The sequence below is a fragment of the Hipposideros armiger genome, unplaced genomic scaffold, assembly GCF_001890085.2.
Source record: "Hipposideros armiger isolate ML-2016 unplaced genomic scaffold, ASM189008v1 scaffold_875, whole genome shotgun sequence".
Classification (NCBI taxonomy): Eukaryota; Metazoa; Chordata; class Mammalia; order Chiroptera; family Hipposideridae; genus Hipposideros; species Hipposideros armiger.
This window is the reverse complement of record NW_017732225.1, coordinates 155,385-174,449: the sequence shown is the minus strand read 5'-3', so window position 1 is coordinate 174,449 and position 19,065 is coordinate 155,385. Positions and strand designations below refer to the sequence as shown.

Below are 19,065 nucleotides of genomic sequence, written 5' to 3'. Positions count from 1 at the left end.
TGGACTGAGAGAAAGGAGGCTGGAACCCATGTTGACTTACAGGGCTGGCTCCATAGGAGGCTCTGCCCACCCCCTCTCCAGGATGAGGTGGACGTTAGCCTTCTACATAGACTGTGGGGATGGAAGGACGTGGTTTCATCAGAGGAAGTGGCCTTATTCTTCTGGAGGATAAAGCAGCAGACTGCCTTCCTTTTTCCTTCTCTCAGTTTCTTCCCCAATCTTAGTAATTTTTTCCAAGCTTTTCCCACGTCCAGCTAGGCAGCCCCTGCTCTCTCTGTGTCTGCTTTTTTTTCATCTCTCCTCCAAGGCCTGAAAAGAGAGGTTCTGCATTTTCATGAAACCTTCTTATCTGAATCAGGCCCTAAATATCCATTGCCTTATTTTCAGCTTTACAACATTCTGTGGTTGGTATATTGTTATCTCCACTTTACCCATGAGGAAAGTGAGGCATAGAGCCTTGATGTCATGGAGTCTTTTGGGCTGTGAACGATGCTTGGGTTAACTGGTAACAGCTAGAAATGTGGGCAGAAGAGAGGACAAGGGACCCACTGGCTTCTCAGCAGGGAATCCAAAGGGTGGCCTGCCCTATCTGAGGGGTGATTCCTGGGTTCTATTCCTGCCCTGCCCCAAAAACTGTGGGTCCAAAAACTGTGGGTCTTCTTCTTGCCAGGCTGCCAGGAGAGGGTGCTGGACCCCACCAGGTGGCAGTTCTGTCCATTCCATTGGGCAGCACAGACCATTTACAAAACAGGCTCTGGGTAACATTCACAGAGTACCTGCTGTCTTGGTGCCTCAGGCTCAACTGCTCCCATGTGTGGTCTCCCTGGATGTAAGTGGTGTATTTCATTGATTCCCATGAGAATAGGAATTATGAAGCATAATTTGTACCTTTGGACCCTCTTCACCCATTTCAACCATGCCTCATACCCCATCCTTGGCAACCACCAGTCTATTCTCTGTAATCTTGAGCTCATTTTTTTAATGTTTTTTTTTTGTTTCTGCTTTCCACATATAAGTGGGATCATATGGTATTTGTCTTTCTCTCTTTGACTTATCTCACTTAGCGTAATGCCCTCAAAGTCCATCCATGTTGTTGCAAATGGCAAGATATCTTTCTTTCTTTTTATTATGGCTGAATAATATACCATTGTGTATATATCTCACATCTTCTTTGTCCATTCGTCTATCAATGTTGTTTCCATGTCTTGGCTATTACAAATAACGCTGCAGTGAATATAGAAGGGCAGATATCTTTTTGAGTTAGTTTTTTTCTTCTTCAGATAAATACCCAGGAGTGGAACAGCTGGATCATATCAATAATCTCTTGTCTGAGTGAAGTTTGACTTTTGTCATTCATTTAGAAAATCAACTATATGTCCTAAGTTATTAGATATTTGAAATGTTTGTTGTTTTGTAGCTGAATAGTGCTTTAGCTGAGTGTAAACTTCTTGGGTTTTTTAGTGTGTGGGCTTTGCAAGCATTGTTCCACTGTCTTCTAGCGTTGAACATTGCTGCTTATTAATCTAAGTCAATAAAAACTTTTCTCTTATAGGTTGCTTAAGCCTTTTTTTACTTAAATGCCCAAAGGCTTCTTTCTTTATCTTTAAAAGCCCAGTGGTGCATTGGTTAAAAGCTGGCTTGGGATGCCAGCTCTGAGCAGCAGGGCCCTGGTTTGGATCCCACATGAGTGACACTGCCCTCTACAGCTAAGATGAACAACAGCTTGACCTGGAGCTGGGCTGGCGTGAGTCCACCGGCTACAGCATAGGCTGCAGCCCTTGCTGCAGTGGGCTGCCATAAGCTACTGTGAGTGGCTGGCAGCCAGCGTGAGCGGCCAGCAGCTGGTATGAGCTTCCAAGAGCTGCTGTGAGTGGCTGTCCAGAGGCCGGTGACCGATCTGCCTCACCCAGGAAGAGCGCAATGATAATACCAACATGGGCCAGTGAAGCAACGTCCTCCACAACTAGGCTGAAGAACAAAAGGACAGCAACTTGTCTGTTCCCCTTCCCTGATTCCCCAATGCTATTTCCCTCCCCCAATTCCCCAATAAAATATTTTTTAAAAAGCCCATGATTTTACAAGTGATGCCTCCATGCTGGCTGTTTTGTGTTAAATTTTCTTGTATGTACATAATAACACAAATTTCAAGCATGTGAAAGAAAAATGGTCTAAATTGCAAGAAGTTAAAAAATCCACAATTGACCCAGCAATCCCTCCCTCTCTTGGGTATTTACCCCCAAAATCTGAAAACATTTATCTGTAAAGATATATGTACTTCAATGTTCATTGCAGCTTTATTTACGATGGCTAAGACATGGAAACAACTGAAGTGTCCTTTGATAGATGATTGGATAAAGAAGTTGTGGTATATATACACAAAGAAATACTATTCTGCCATAAGAAAAAATGAAATAGTGCCATTTGCAGCAACATGGATGGATCTTGAGATTATAATGCTAAGCAGAATAAGTCAGACAGAAAAAATAGAGAACCATATGATTTCACTGATATATGGTATATAAAACTGAAAACAACAAAAGAACAAGAAAAACAAATAAAGAAACAAAACTCATAGACATAGACAATAGTTTAGTGGTTACCAGAGGGTAAGGGGGAAGGGGAGATGGTAGATGAGGATAAAGGGGGTCAAATATATGGTGATGGAAAGAGAACTGACTCTGGGTGGTGAACACACAATGTGATATATAGATGATGTATTACAGAATTGTACACCTGAAATCTATGTAACTTTGCTAACAATTCTCACCCCAATACATTTTAATTAAAAAAAAAATCCACAATTGCATGAGTTATGATCTGGGTTCAGCTATGAATAATAGATACAAACAAACAAACAAATTCCAGGAGCTTAAACAACTTAGAAAAAAAATCTTTTTCTCACATAATGAGAAGTCTGGAAGTAGGCAGCCTAGGACTGGCACAGTAGATTTGTGACACCAGTAAAGACCCTAACTCCTTGTATCTTTCATTTCAACCAACCTTAGCATGTGCTTTGTTTCCTGTGGTCACAAGATGTCTGCCCCCTCTCAGCACTGTATCTGCCTCTTAGGAGGTAAAAATGAGAAAGAGAAAAGGGCAAAAGACATTTACCATTCAAGTCTCTATGCTTACTACAGAACTTTTCTGAAGCCCAATTCAGAGATGTCAGCTTATATAGGTCAATGGCTAGAACGGCAATCTCTAGTTGCAAGAAAGTCTGGGAAATGTGGCTTTTTCACCCAGCACTTGGCTACCTTGGCTGGGAGTGGCAATCAAGATTTTATTAGTAAGGAGAAAAGAACAGACTTAAGTGGGAAACTATTAGCTTCTGCCACATTATCCTTTCAATTTAAACTTTAAATAGTAAAATATTTAAAAGTTCATTTGGAAAAGTTTGACATTGCTTTGTGGTTTTTTTAAAATCAGGAAATATAGTTCAGCCACATGGGGACTGTGGTAGCCACGAGAAAGTGGCTCACAAACCTCCAATTACAGGGAGCATAATTGACCAAGGGCCTCCTGTCATGCTCTGAAAGGGCCAGTGGTCCATTCTCACAAGTTTGGGTATATAGTCCAGGTACAACTTTCCTTTTCCTGTCTGCAGAGCCTGAGCCAGCACTATTATCCTGGGGCTTGTTGATTATAGTCCATTTGGGGATCCATGGAATCCCACACAGGTTAGCACCCAACTAGAGGACCCATTTCACAGAGAAAGAGAAGTGGACTGAGGCCCTGACCATGGTATCCACTGTTCCTATCACATAGTATCCCACTCAGAGGCAGCCAGCCTCGCAGAACCCTGGAATGGCCTTCGGAAGGTGCAGCAGAAACCCCAGCCTGGAGGAAACACTCTAATAAGTTGGCTTGCTATGCTTCAGTGTATGTTAGATCAGAGACCCCTATTTTGGGCTGTGTCTCTGATAGGAATCAAGGGTTAGAAGCATTGCACCCAATGATTCACTGGGATTCTGTGCTTCTTATCTCTGCAACTCTGGGCTCCTCAGGGTTGGAGGTCTTCACCCCCAAAAGGGGGCACACTCTTGCTCAGGGATACAGCAATGATGCCATGGACTTGCACTTACTGCTGCCATCAGGACACTTTGGGCTCCTGTGCAAGACAAGTCGCCAATTTGGCAGATAGTTAATCAGCAAGAGGAGATAGGGCCACTTGCACACCGTGGGAACAGGGAGGAATCTATGTGGAATGCAGATGGTCCCTTGGCCATCTCCTGGCACTCCGCACACCACTGTAACTGTGAACAGATGGGTGCAGCAAACCCACACTGAGAAGGACATGTTTATCAATGATTCATGTCCCTCAGGAATGGAGCTTTGGTCCAACTACCAAGTAAGCCACCAAGATTTGCTGAGGGGAAAGCTGAGGATGAAGGAATGTAAAATTACGAGTGGAGGTGGGGGAGAACGAGCACCAGTTGCAGCCCTGAGACCCACTGCAACAATGGGTCACACGCGTATGTACTTCAACAGTGATTATCTCCCAGTCATGGGATTCTAGGTGATTTTTATTTTCTTTGTTAATTGTTTCAGGCTTTTTCAAATTTTCTACAAAAAGCATGTATTACTGTTTACAAATAGGAGAAATATTTTATTTTATGAATCAGTCCGTAAAAGTCTTTACATATATAATCAGGCTTTCCACTAGAGTGGCTCTGATAAACTGAAATGAAATTCGTGTCTTAGGCCTTTGCAAGGCTCGTTGCAGTTTACAGAGACTCCAACGCATAAAATGACAATCCTCATATGCATCTGATGTAATAGATGTTGCCAGCTCTGTCCCCACCCTTTCTCATCCTCTCAGTACTGCTTTTCCATGTGGGAACTAAACCTCTCAAGATGCACTGGACCACTGCCAGGCTGCTCTCCCCTGCCACCACCCACATCCCAGTTCTTGCTGGTTGATTTTATGGCCTGTTCATTAGAAAGAGGTCAGGGAAGGGGTACAGTCCGCTCAGGGGAAGGGCTTGCAGGCTTGATCATCACACCAGCTTCTTCATTCATACAGTGCCAGGACCCACAGAAGCTCTCAGGTGGGGCAGACGAAGGTCAGGAGGAAGTCCACTTCATTGCGGACGATGAGCCGCCATGGGTGAATGTTGTTGGACACAGCCAGGCTGGAGGTCATTTCCCAGGTGTCCACAAAGGCCACACGGAGGTCAGCAAAGGCAGCTCGGAGGAGCCGGTTCAACTGGAGGGTGAACCAGTCGCTGCCATATACAGACTTGTAGCCGGTATTGGCCAGTTTGATGACCACAAGAATGTGGGGCTCCCGGGACAGCAGTGCAGCCAAACTGCCCAGATCCCTGCCAGCCGTCGCGCAAAGATGGATGGAGGGGAGGTGATGAAACCCCAGTACCACCACGGTGTGGGGACCCCTGGCCAGGTTCCCCAGCTCTAGGGCCACAGAGTGCAGGGAGGCCACTGGTGTGAGGAGGGAGTGCAGAGACCAGCTGTGGGCCCACTAGTGCAGCACTATGCCCTGAGTGGTCTCTACGGCCATCAGGGGCCCTGTTTGATACGTGGCATGTGCCCTGTTTGATACGTGGCATGTACAGCCACAGGGTTTAGGGCTGTGGGGAGGAAGAGAGGAGCCTTAAGGGTTAGTATAGGACTGTACTTCCTCATTTAAAAAATACAGAATAAGGGCCGGCCGAGTGGCTCAGTTGGTTAAGAGCTCGCTCAAGAGTTTGAGCTCTGAGCAACAGCAGTTCAAGTCCCGGCCCGAGCTGAGCAGCCAACAGGTGGCAGAATGGCTCAAAAAAAAAAAAAAAAACAGAATAACTAAGATGATTGCTGTTATAGTTTTTGTTAATTACACAGTAGTAAAATACTTTTACTGATAATTAAAATAAAAAGGAAAAGATAATTTATGAACTAAAAAAAATAGAGGTTAAAAAAGTACAGAATAGCATTACTTTCCTCTTATGACACAATCATACTATGGCCCAATCACCTGATTTTGCTCTTCTTAATCTGTAATATTGCCAGTGACCTAGTTACCAAGTCTGAAGACCTATGCTCAGTCCTCCACCTCCCTGGCTCTTTGTAGCATTTTGTCTCACTGATCTTTCCTTTGGAATCCTTCTCCTTTCTTAGCAGCATGTTGTCACTCTCTGTAGCTTCCTTTCTGACCGAGCTCTCCAGTGCAGATTCATCCACTGGCCCCTTCAGGCAGCCCTGAATGAAGACTTGCTGCAGGCCAGAGATTCAAGGTTGTCCAGTTTATGTCATTGCACCATGGAGGCCAGCCTAGAGGCCCAAAGGCTCCTGAAATACAGTGTGTCCTCTTGGTCATGTGCCCTGACAGAGGGCTAGATATGCCTGCAGGAAAAGGCCCTTCCTTTCTTTGCACAAAGTCCCCGCTTGCTTGACCCATTATGGGCTTTAGGGCTGTGTGGGCGCAGAAGTGCACCTTTCCCTATTTCACAGAAAGGCACCAGATCAGCTAGCACAGGCTCTCATTTTCCCAACCTTCTGTCAAGAGTTTCCATCCATCTTTAGAAATATCTCTTGCTTAGAAAACTCACCCACTCCACCCTGCTGTGAGCGAATTGTTTTAAAGTGACTCAGAAGGTCACTTGAGGTTACTGAAACATTGAATTTGTTGGGACTGGAACTTTTTTTTCCCAAAGGGAGGGGTTGCACCCAGACTAACCATCCTGGGAGGCTGCTCAAGCCGGAGTGTAGACAACATCCCACAGACCTCAAGGTCTCCAGGTGGGGGCAGCTGGTGTTTTTCAACAACTTCTGTAAATAAATGGCGGCCCACATGTATCTTGTGCCAAGAAGCCCAATGAAGTTGCTCTGCTGCTTGTAGGTAAGAAGGGAGAGCTATGGGTAAGGCCCCTCTACAGAGAGCACAGACCCACCCTGCCCCGCCCTTCTCTGTGGGATGATGGGAGGATAGGTAGAGGAGGGGGCTGGGAGGCGATGCTCTTTCTTTCCTTGGCTCTCATGTTGCCCCTTTCCCAGTAAAACATATTTCTTTCTTTCTTTTTTTTTTAAATATTTTATTGGGGAATTGGGGAAGGGAACAGCATTGGGGAATCGGGGAAGGGGAACAGACAAGTTGCTGTCTTTTTGTTCTTCAGTCGAGTTGTGGAGGACGTCGCTTCACTGGCCCATGTTGATATTATCATTGTGCTCTTCCCAGGAGAGGCAGATCGGTCGCCAGCCTCTGGACGGCCACTCACGGCAACTCTTGGCAGCTCATGCCGGCTCTTGGCAGCTCACGCCGGCTGCCGGCCACTCACGCTAGCTGCCACTCATGGTAGCTTATGGCAGCCCATTGCAGCAGGGACTGCAGCCTATGCCGTCGTCAGCAACTCACGGCAGCCCAGCTCCAGGTCAAGCTGTTGTTCACCATCTTAGCTGTAGAGGGCAGTGTCACTGGCCCTCACATGTGGGATCCGAACCGGGGCCCTGCTGCTCAGAGCTGGCGTCCCAAGCCAGCTCCTAACCAACGTGCCACTTGGCCGGCCCAGTAAAGCATATTTCTTAACCTATGTTATGTTATATTGTGGAATTTGTGCCTGAAAGGCAGAGACTCAGAGGGGACTCACCCTGCCTGACAGACACCCTTACCTCCTTAAACTTCTGTCCTCAGAAGAATAAATACCAAAATTCTATCCGAAGCTCAGATATTTCAATTCAATTCCAATCCCATGTCTTCAAATGCCTTTTCCACATGCTCCACAGAGGCCCACTTTCCCCACCACCTCTTTAACCCAATATGAAAAGATATAAAATAAATACACCATCTTCTCTCACTCTTGTTACTTGCTCCCACAACCAGTAGGCACCCTAGTGACTTTCATTCTGGGTTCCTTTTCTGGTTATCCATAGTTATCTGGTCATCTCCCTTCATTCTAGAACCAATCAGTCAATAAGACTCTTAATTCCTCCAGCATAATACTTTCTTTACTGCTGACACTATTTCTTTACCAATTTAGCCTCTCAGCACCTCTCATGTTGACCATACAATTGTCTTATAACTGGTCTTTGGCTTTCTTTTTCAATCCAATCAATCCAAGAAACAGAAAACTCTGCTTAAAAACCTTCAGTATTGCCCAAATGTCACAAGATAAACCCCTGGTTTCTCTACAATTATTTTCTTAAATTCCAACTCTATTCCTCCAGTATCCCCCAAACAAATTCCAACCATCTACTCATGGTTCACCAAAAACACCAATTCTCATGTTAGAACTCCTTATCTTCTACTTAATTATTGAAGTTATGCATAATCTGGGCACCCTGTATCCCATCCCTTCCCCTGCCCCAAACCCAGGTGTCCTGTCCTTCCACATCACTCTCCTGAAATCTGGGCATTTTGCCTATTGACAAGATAGGTGTTTTCTGCCTTCTCAAAACCTTGTTTCTCCTCCTTTTCTTTTAGGAGTCCTACCCTCTTTCCTCAGGACCACTCACAGGGCACCGTGTACTGCAGATACTCCCTCCACGGCCGAAGCATGGAGTCCCCCATCATGTGGACAACGTGGCCAGCCAGGCAGCCCAGGATGCTGTCAACAGTGGAGAAGGAGCGGCTGGAGCAGGACAGCGAGTGCCACACTTCTTGGTGGTAGAAGCCAGGGGGCTTTGGGCCTGGGATCCCAAGACTGCACAGTTGTTGGAGGGGACAGCATTGTAAGCAATTATTTGTAAGCAAAACAATCAGTGGATACAAAAGAGCCTAAAGCTACAAGCATGGAATAAGTGCTGCCTTTTCTGCAGGCCCCACTGTCACTTACCCAAACTTCTATTGCTCTGTTCCGCCACCCAGATTGGAGAAATGCCCTGAGGGAGGACCTTGTCTGTCACATTTCTGAAGAGAAAACAATTAGCAAGAAGGGAGCTCTTAATGGAAATGTGTGATAGGAAGGAATCCTGGGCTAAGGTAAAACGGGGTGCATGGACGACAGGAAGTTCTCAAAGTCAAGGGCATCTGTCCAGTGTCAGGGCTCCTGAGAGACAGTGAAGGCTTGGAGGCAGGAGAGGGGTCGGAAGCTGGAGTTCAGAGATCCAGGTTCTTTGAATTCCCTGGCCTCAGTGATTTCATCAGTGCAGAAAACAGAATTGTTTTAAAATATACCCAGGATTTTGGTTTCATTTAGATATGGTGAGGCCAACAGACTAGAAGATGATTGCCATGGAAAAGATAGTGTGGGGAGCCAACCAAGTGGCTCAGTTGGTTAAGAGCCTGCTCAAGAGTGTGAGCTCTGAGCAACAGGGGTGCCGGTTTGATTCCCACATGGGCCAGTGAGCTACGCCCAAGCTGAGCTGCCGCTGAGCTGCCAACAGGTGGCAGGATGGCACAGCTGGTGAGAGTATGTGCTCCTAACAACAAGGTTGCCTGTTCGAGATGGTGGGCTACACCCACCTGCAACTAAATACTGAACTTGGCACCTTGAGCTGAGCTGCCATCCGGATGGCTCAGTGGATAGAGTGTGCACTCTTAACAACGAGGCTGCTGGTTAGACTTCCGCATGGGATGATGGGCTACACTCACCCGCAACTAATTGAACACAGTACCTTGAGCTGAGCGGAGGGACTGGACTTGGAGCTGAGCTTGCTGCGCTCTCCACAACTAAGATTGAAGGACAACTAGGCTGTTCCCCTTCCCCAATCCCCCAACACTGTTCCCCTCTCTCAATTCCCCAATAAAATCTTAAAAAAAAAAAAGGAAAGAAAAGATAGTATATTATAGTTCCCAAGAGGTAGGAGCATGGTGCACCATGCAAGACCACACGGAGAAGCACCAGGGTCAGTCAAGAGGCATAAGGAGCAGGGGGAAATGTGGGTAAAAGCCTTTATTGTGATTTTTGCAGGAAGAAATGCATGAAAAAGGGTAAGAAGCGGAGCAGGTTTAGGACTGGATAGTTTGAATAATTTCGGTGGGCTCTGGGTTATAGAGGTGGTTTCTAGTTGTCCTGTTCCTGGCCCTGGGGTAGTTTCAGGCAGGGAGATGGTACCTGAGCTGCAAGAACCTGATAAAAGGAGGTGGGGTGGTAGTATGGACTCTGATTGACAGGGCTGCATAGCAAAGTTATGATCAAGGCAAGTTGTTTGCTATCTCTAGGAGTTAGCTAACCCCAGAAGGGGCAGTATCACAAGGCCCCAAGATGTCAAAGCATAAAAAATACAGAGAATTAAAAACATGGTTCACATGAGGTGGTTGGAGCCTTTTTCAAGAAGTCTCCCTCTCCCGTTGGTCTCACTGAACCCACTCCAGTTAGACTTTCACTCCCACCATTCCCAGAAATGGCAAAATCCAATGTCAGTTTGTCAGTTCAGCAGTTGCTTCCTCCTCCCTGAGATGCGCTGGTCCCCTGGTTGCCAGGATATCTTCCTCTTCTGGTAACCACTTTTGCAAGCCTCCCCCTTTTCCCTTACCTCTTTATATTGGAGCACCCAGGCTCAGCCCTTTTCCCATCACACTCCCTTCCTTGGTGGTCTTGCTCAGCCTCCTGACTTTAACTTCCACAGTTAGATCTCCAGCCCGGACTTCTCTGCCAAATTTCAGATTTTTTTTTTAATTTTTTTAAAGATTTTTTTTTTATTGGGGGAATTGGGGGGATGGGAACAGTGCTGGGGAATTGGGGGAAGGGGAACAGACAAGTTGCTGTCGTCTTGTTCTTCAGTCTAGTTGTGGAGGACGTTGCTTCACTGGCCCAAGTTGGCACCATCATTGCGCTCTTCTCTGGCGAGGCAGATCAGTCGCTGGCTTCTGGACGGCCGCTCACTGCGGCTGCTGGCCGCTCACGCTGGCTGCTGGCTACATACGGTAGCCCATGGCAACCCACTGCCACAGGGGCTGCAGTCTACGCCGTCGCCGGCGACTCATGGCAGCCCAGCTCCAGGTTGAGCTGTTGTTCAGCATCTTAGCTGTGGAGAGCAGTGTCACTGGCCCTCATATGTGGGATCCGAACCGGGGCCCTCTGGCATCCCAAGCGAGTTCTTAACCATCGCGCCACTCGGCCAGCCCCAAATTTCAGATTTTTGTATCTGACCATCTGCTCAACGTCTCTGCATGATGTCTAATACATGTGACCAGACTCCAAATCTGCACTCCCACCTGCCTCACCAAGAGCTTTCCCCACTTCAGCTGATGACAACCCTGTCCTTGCAGGTGAGCTGGCCCCAAGTCCTGCAGCCATCCAAGAGCTCTCACTTTTTGGCACATTCCACATTGTGTCTCTCGGGAAATCCTATGGGCACTGCCTTCAGAATGTACCCAGAAAAGAATCACTTTAGACACTTCCACCTCTGCAACCTGAAGCCAAGGCTTCTTAACTTTCAATCTCCCTGCTTCTCCCTTAACCTTCTGCAGTGTCAACACAGTGGACCAAGAGGCTCTTTAAAAAATGTAAATTGCATCAAGTCCATCTTCTGTTCAAAATCCTGCTTTTCTCTTACAGCAAAAACCAATGTACTTACAAGGCTCTTCCTGGTTATGCCACATCCTTCCTTTAACCACGTTGGTTAAACCACCTCCCTGCCCTTCACTCCATCTAGATATTTGGTTCCCTTGCTGTTCCTAAGATATACCTCAGGCACATGACTGTAGTTCCTTTGCCTGGAACCCTCTTCTCCCGGGTATATCCTCGGCCAACTCTCTCATCTCCTTGAAGTCTTTGCTCAGATGTCACCTCCTTAATGAGGTCTACCTTGATCCCCTATTTAACCTTGCAACCTGCCCCCACCATACTCCTAATCTTCACCTCCTCCATATTTAAAATTTTCCACAGCATGTATCTGCTTCTAACATCCTATGTAATTTACTTTTTGTTATGTTGATTGTTTATAGCACCTTTCTCCTATCATATGTAAGCTTTACCAGGGCACGGTCCTTGTCTGTTTGTTCACTGTTGTTTTCCCACTGTCTACAGCAGGACCATGCACATAGTAGGTACTCAGTAAGCATTTGCTGAATGAATGAAGTGATTGGAGAGGTTGTGTCTTAAGAGAAAGGGGAATTTGCTTTTGGAAAGGAGGAGAAAAGCAAAAGAATATTCCTGCAACCTGGAACGATGCCTGAACGTAGCCTGCCCTGGGAGTGTCAGGGCCCTAGTGTCCTAGGGCCCTAGTGTACATAGAGGTTACAGAGCTTCAGAAAGCAGGCTTAGGATGAGCCCAGGGACTCTGGATCCAGGTGGAAATGTCTGTCTTTCCAGTAAAGCCCAAGACCACACAGGTTGGACAATGGGCACTTTGGAGTGACCAGTGTGGACAGATGACTAAGGGAATATCCCTCATGGTCAAGGTGTCAGTTCCTTGGCAGGACCCTAGGTGAGGGGAGCCCTCCCCACTAGCCCAGCTGCAGAGGTTCTCACAATGGAACTAAAGTTGATGTAAAAAAACACCTTGGGGTTGCAAACTTATGTCCACTACATATTTGCTACCTGTGTGGTTATCTGTTTAATGCCTGTCTTCCATCGGCACACTTTTAACTCTTGCGGATGGGGCCATTTTTCCCTGCTCTCGTTTCTCCAGGACCTCCAGGACTTTGGATGGTGTATGACACAGAATCGGGGGTGGGGTGGGGCTCAAGAGAAGCAAACGCCTGAGATCAGATGAGAACTGACAGAGCCGGCTATGTGCTGTCCCTGTTCTAAGCCCTTTACATACATTAATTTGTTCCACACCACAAATCTATAAGGGTGGTATTATTATTACCCCCTTTACACATGAGAGAACAGAGGTGCAGAGAGGATAAGTAACTTTCCAGAGATCACATGAAGCTGGCAAATAGTAACAGATGAAGCAGGGATTTGAACCCACACAATCTCGCTCCAAGGACTCTTGGCCTTTACCTCTGGGCGATGTCTCAAGGCAGGACGTCTATATTGAATTTTAGATTTACTTCCAGTTGGCCAGCACCAAAGAGATATGTGGTTCTCCTTTTCGGACCAAAGGGAGAGTAACTTGGTCCTGGTGCTACATTCTCATGTCAGAAGGTAAATGTTAGTGGGAATCCCCCTGACATGAAGAGCAGCTGAGAGACTCCAGAATTGGGTGTCTGGTGAAGCTGGCACCTCTGCCTCAGTTTTGGGCCAGCGAGCTCCTCCATCCTTCACAGCTACCAGTGATAACTTTTTTGCTCTTTGAGGCCACAGAGCAGCAGCCATCTGAGCTCCAGCCCCATTCGCCCTCAGCCTCTCACCACAGCCTCTTCTCTCCCTCCCCCTCAGAGGAGGTGTCCCTCCACCTCTTCTCTGCCCCCTTCAGCCACCTTCTTTATTTATTTTTTATTTTTATTTTTATATATTTTTAAGATTTTTATTCGGAAATTGGAGGATGGGAACAGCCCTGGGGAATTAGGGAAGGGGAACAGACAAGTTGCTGTCGTTTTTTTGTTCTTCAATCTAGTTGTGGAGGATGTTGCTTCACTGGTCCAAGTTGGCACCATCATTGCACTCTTCCCGGGCAGGCAGATCAGTCGCCGGCTTCTGGATGGCCGCTCACTGTGGCTGCTGGCCGCTCACGCTGGCTGCTGGCTACATACAGTAGCCCATGGCAACCCACTGCCACAGGGGCTGCAGCCTACGCCGTCGCCTGCGACTCAGGGCAGCCCAGCTCCAGGTTGAGCTGTTGTTCAGCATTTTAGCTGTGGAGGGCAGTGTCACTGGCCCTCATATGGGGGATCCAAACCGGGGCCCTCTGGCATCCCAAGCCAGTTCTTAACCATCGCGCCACTCGGCCGGCCCCAGCCACCTTCTGGGACCTCTTTTTGCTTTCTTCCCCTACTCTCTTTTTACTGGAGACCAGATGCCTGCATCTCCCATCTTAAAAAATGCTTCCCTCACCCCTGGGGTTTCTCCAGTACCAGCCCTGCCTCGGGGCCAGTAGGGCTCATTGTGAGCCAGTCTGTTTTCACCATCTCTTCTCCCTCGCTCCCATTCTCTGTCCACCCAGGAGGCTTGTTTCCTGAGACTGAGCACAATTCTCAGCCTTTATTTTGCTTGGCTTCCAGGAGATGGTCCCTGCTCCTGTCTCACTCAGTTGGGTCTCATCCATCCTCCCTACTACATGGCCATATATGCTGGTGATTTCTAAATTGACATCTCTTCTTGCAGTAGAGTGGAGAGGATTAGAACACTTCTCTTTAGTCAGAGGTCCATGGTTCTCCTTCAAGCTTCAGCTCATCTGTCGCCTGCCCTGAAATTCATAGACCAGGTGGGGTGCCCTTTTTTCGTGCCCTCAAACCACTCAGTGCATATAGTTAAGCACTTATCACACAGCGTGTTTTAAAGTCAGTGTCCCTTCACTGAAAATGTGTAGAAGGCAGGCATGCTGACTATCATGTATAAGTAGCCAGCCCTTGGCATGAGGCAGAAGAATCACAAGGACCAGGATTCAGAGGTAAGGACAGACGTCCCAGATAATGCTGGGTACTTACCACGCCAGCAGGGCCTCATTGCATGGTGTGGTCACATTCTAGTAATGTCTACTTGAATGTCCCACAGTGAGTGGCAAGGCAGGGTGGGAATCGAGCACAGAACCACAGTTCCCCTGAATCTTTATCCCTGCAGTGGCAGGTAGACTCTTTCTCCCTGGTTAACAGGGGGTTAATCTTGCAAGTCACAATTTCTTCATATCCTATGGGTCCCCAAAAGTAACCATGAAGTCAACTGTGGCCCATTGGTCTCTCCAGATTCTTCACAGAACCCCCACTGCCTCGCTGGAATGGTTCAGCCGCTCTTGCACTTGGGCTTTCCCAGCCCAGAGCAGGGGGAAGGACAGCAGGTATGTGCCGTTCTCCAAATCCTGGGGATCCCTGCCTTCAAGTCAGGACCCAGCAGCTGTGCCCAAAACAGATCCCTACCGTGGGTCTTGAGCATTCCCTGGTGGTCTCTAGCGATAAGGATGGCTTCCAGGTAGCCTCCCAGTGCATAGCTGGCCTGGGCAGGACCCCTCAGGTGGTAGGTGGAGACCTGGGGGCTGGTGGAGGCCAAATAGTCCCCCCATCTTCTGGGGTCAGAGGCCAGTGCAGAAAGTGGGTCAGCTCTGAGAGCTCCTGGGGGAGAGCCAGAGTACTTGCAGGCAGGACAGGGCCTTGGGGGCAGAGGGACAGCAATGTCAGGCCAGGAAACCCTGATGTACAAGATCTGTGGGGAGAGAAAGAGGAACCTGTTAGTGGTTTGTGCCTCTTCATCTTTTTTTCTGGAAAGACGCTCTCAACTCACCATACTTAGTCCTCCTCTGCCTGATGGGTCTCAGGCAGGAATCTCACCTGCCCTGCCTCCTGCTTCTTCTGACCCACCACCACACACATCTACAGACACCATCTCTCGTGTTTACAACCTTACGTCTGTGGGTTTTGCTAAATCCCACGGAGGCTAAGTAGAATTTCTGTGTCCTGGTCCTCACTGGTTTCTACTGCACCACTTGCTCACATCTGACATGCACATTCCCACTGCCACCAGAGGGGGCCCACTCTCTACCTGTCCCCACCCCTTACAAGTCCTTCTCTCTCAGGATTCCAAAACTCAGGGTAAATCTCCCTTCCTCTCCTATTTCCTCTTTCCACAACCCTGCTTTCACCATCTCCATCCTGCAAAATTAACTGATATAACAACTGAAAATGACATAAAAGTTAAGGAATCAGACTGAGATGTGGTTCAGGAAGCCCAAGGAAAGGATAGCATTCAACAGACACAGTTGATAGCAACAAGTGGAAGATTTAAAATTGTTTTAAGTTTATACTCCAACTAGGTCCTCCCTAAACTGGTTCTAAGTTCTTTAGTTAAGCATGGGCCTGTGGTCTCTGCAAGCTGCAGAGACCCACTATGTGGTTTATAGCTGTAGTCTTGAAGCTATATTTTAACTCCATTGGCATCAGGAAGCGAAAACTGGGCATCTGCTGTTGACTTTGTACAGATACCTGTTTTATGGACAAACCCCTTCTTTAATCTTTCCGAGGATAATAATGACAGATTTTTGAAGTCTTTGGCTTTTGACATAGTCTCTGTTCATTTGTCTTGATTCTGTTTTTTGTATTAGGCTTTCCTCAAATGTATGATAATATGTGGTTGTTTATTCATTTCTAAGAGTGTGTACATTATTATTGGTCTGAGCCAGTCATGACGTTCACATTCCACACTTTCCCAAACTTCTTAAAAGTTTCCCAGTTCTGGCTAATAAGATAAGACAGCTTTTACTCACCTAATAGAAGGGACAAATGAAGCTTGTACTGCCCCTGTTTTATTTCCACCTGGAATGTGAATTCAGTGCCTGCAGATGCACCAACCAACTTGTGATAAGAGGGTAAAGGCCATTTCAAACCTTGTTTTTCCTTCACTACCCACATACCTCTGGTGCTGGGTGTCATAGGAAACGTTCAGATCAGGATAGGGCCTCTGACTCTTTCTTCATGTCATGATGCTGGGTTGGCACAGTGTGGGATAAGAGTAATCCTAGAAGCCATTCCTATACCAAGACATTTAGTTATAACTTTATACACAGGAATGACTGCAAACCACGTTAAATAAAAATGAAATAGTCCTCAATTCAAACTTCTATTAATGCGCTCTACAAAAAGGCCTGTGACCACTCCAACATCACCTGACATGGAGGAAGTTTTAATAAAAGATATGACCTTAACAGGTTGAGGTTAAAATATTTTACTATTGTAAATTTTACAAAAATATATGACAATGTTAGAGCCCTTTCCCAGGGCCTTGGAAAAGATCTGTGCAAGTGAAGGACTCTGAAACTTAAGCTTCATTGGTTTCCTGGAAAATATACCTCAGATTATGACCATGACAAAGCCAACTGTGTCCTCAGCCAACTGCAATATGAGATATCATAATTTATAAGACACTTCTCAGTTTCAGAGATGTTCAAATATGAAAAAATGAACATCTTAGAATTGACAAAACATTGGTATTTGCAACATATATAATAAACAAAGGACTCATACCCAGATAACAGGAGGAATGACCACAAATCAATATGAAAAAGACAAAAAGTTCAATAGAAAAATAGGCAAAATATATGAACAGGCAATTTACAGAAGGAGAACTTTAAAAAGAAAATAAATGTCATAAAAAGATGTTCAACTAATTTAGTTACATGAGCTAGGATTGGTTTAACCACAAATTACAGACAACCCAACACACAGTGGCTTAAGAATGATGGTCTTATTTTTCTCACATAACAAGATGTCCAGAAGGAGGACATCAAGGGCTGGTTAGTGGCTTGACAATGTCATCAAGAATCCAAACTCTCTATCTACTATCTTTATCATGTTATTGTCACCCCATAGTACAAGATGGTTGCACCCCCAGTGCTCGTGTCAGTTTACCAGTAAGAAAACAGGGAATGGCAAACTCTAGTTGGTGAATTTTCCCTTTTTAATTAGGACAGTAAACATTTCCCGAAAAGCTTCACCCAGAAGACTTCTGCTTATATTTTGCTCTTGGAGGGGGCAAGTTTGGTGTCCTCCATCTTGGACCTCCTCCTGCTTATATTTCATTAGCAAGTATCAGTTGGCCACCAGAGGTAGGAGAATGATATTAGACCAGAGCTAGGAGAAAGACATTATCATGATTGCTTGAGACTGATTATAATTCAAACCCTCAGGGCTTGGGTAAACACCTACCTTCCTTGAAATTCAGAAATCTCTGAGGTAATGTGCTAGTAAACTAGCTCACAAGAAAAAAAAAGAGAAAAGCCCGGATTAGAGGTTCTGTGTTTAGGTAAAGATGTTTCATAGATAACTGATGGGTTTTTTTTGTTACACTAAATACCACTTCTTCAGTGTCCATTTCAGGTGTGACCAAGGTGGATAATGGATAAGGAGGAACTTCTCAGAGGATGGAGCCAAGGACCTTGGAAAACAATGTCTGGGGAGCCCTTCCCAGGGAACAGAACGTTTACATTCTGAGTGCTTAGATCTTTCCCTCCCTTTTATTTTTTATTTTTATTGGGGAACAGCCATGGTCATTGGTTACACATTGCATTCATGCTACAATGGCATAGTTGACTCTTTTAAGGAGGGAGCAGCCACAGTGGCTCATGCGGGGATCAAACCGGCAACCTTGGTGTTATCAGCACCACACTCTAACCAGCAGAGCTAACCGGTCACCACCTTTCCCTCTCTTCTTAAACCTCACTCCAGCCTTCTTCTCAGACTGAACTCCTAGAAGACTGATAGCTTGGCATAGACCACCAAGTCCAAATCAGAATTTTGGAAAATCCTTCTCTGAGGAATCCGATCTGTCCAAAAGGAAAGACCTAAAGTTACCAACATATGGGTTCTCCAGTAAACCTGCTAGCCCAGTTACCCTACGGTGAAGCCCATTGGTAACAAGCCCCACTCATATACTTAGTGTTTCCAAAGAGTTTTTTAGAGGCTCACTCTTAGAAATTAATAGACAACCATGTATTATCATACATTTGGGGAAAGCCTAATACAAAAAACAGAATTAAGGCAAATGAGCAGAGACTATGTCAAAAGACAAAAACTTCAAAAATCCATCATTTTTATCCTCAGAAAGATCAAAGAAGGGCGTTTTCCATAAAACAAGTGTCTGTACAGATTTTTTTTTAATCGGGTTGTTTGTTTTTATTATTGCATTTGAACATTTTTATTGTATCCTTCTTTTATCAGATATATAATTTACGAGTATTTTACTCAAGTCTGTGGCTTGTCTTTTCATTCTCTTAACATTAATTTCCATTTCCCTTTGTTCATTGCTAGTATATAGAAATACAGTTGATTTTTATATATTTATCTTGTATCCTTCAATGGTGCTAAATTCACCTTTTGACTTAGTATTTTCTTCTTAGATGACATTTTCTCCCCATAGGTGACATACTTATAATTTTGAATCTCTGCTCCATATACATGATATATCTCTTAACTTATTTATTAGATAATAAGTTAACATAGAATTAGATATTCTATGATTTCTTTCATAAGTGTTTTGTATTTTTCAGTGTACAGATCTTACATATATTTTATTACATTCATGCCTCAGTATTTCATAGTTTTTTGGTGCTATTAGAAATAGTGCTTTTAATTTATTTCCAATTGTTTGTTGCTCA

The 19,065-nt window shown here is 45.7% G+C and overlaps 1 pseudogene; it reads right to left on the bottom strand.

Annotated features, from left to right (window-relative positions):
• Positions 1-5,044: 5,044 nt before the first annotated feature.
• LOC109374911 (NXPE family member 3-like) lies at positions 5,045-15,567 on the bottom strand (annotated as a pseudogene).
• Positions 15,568-19,065: the final 3,498 nt, after the last annotated feature.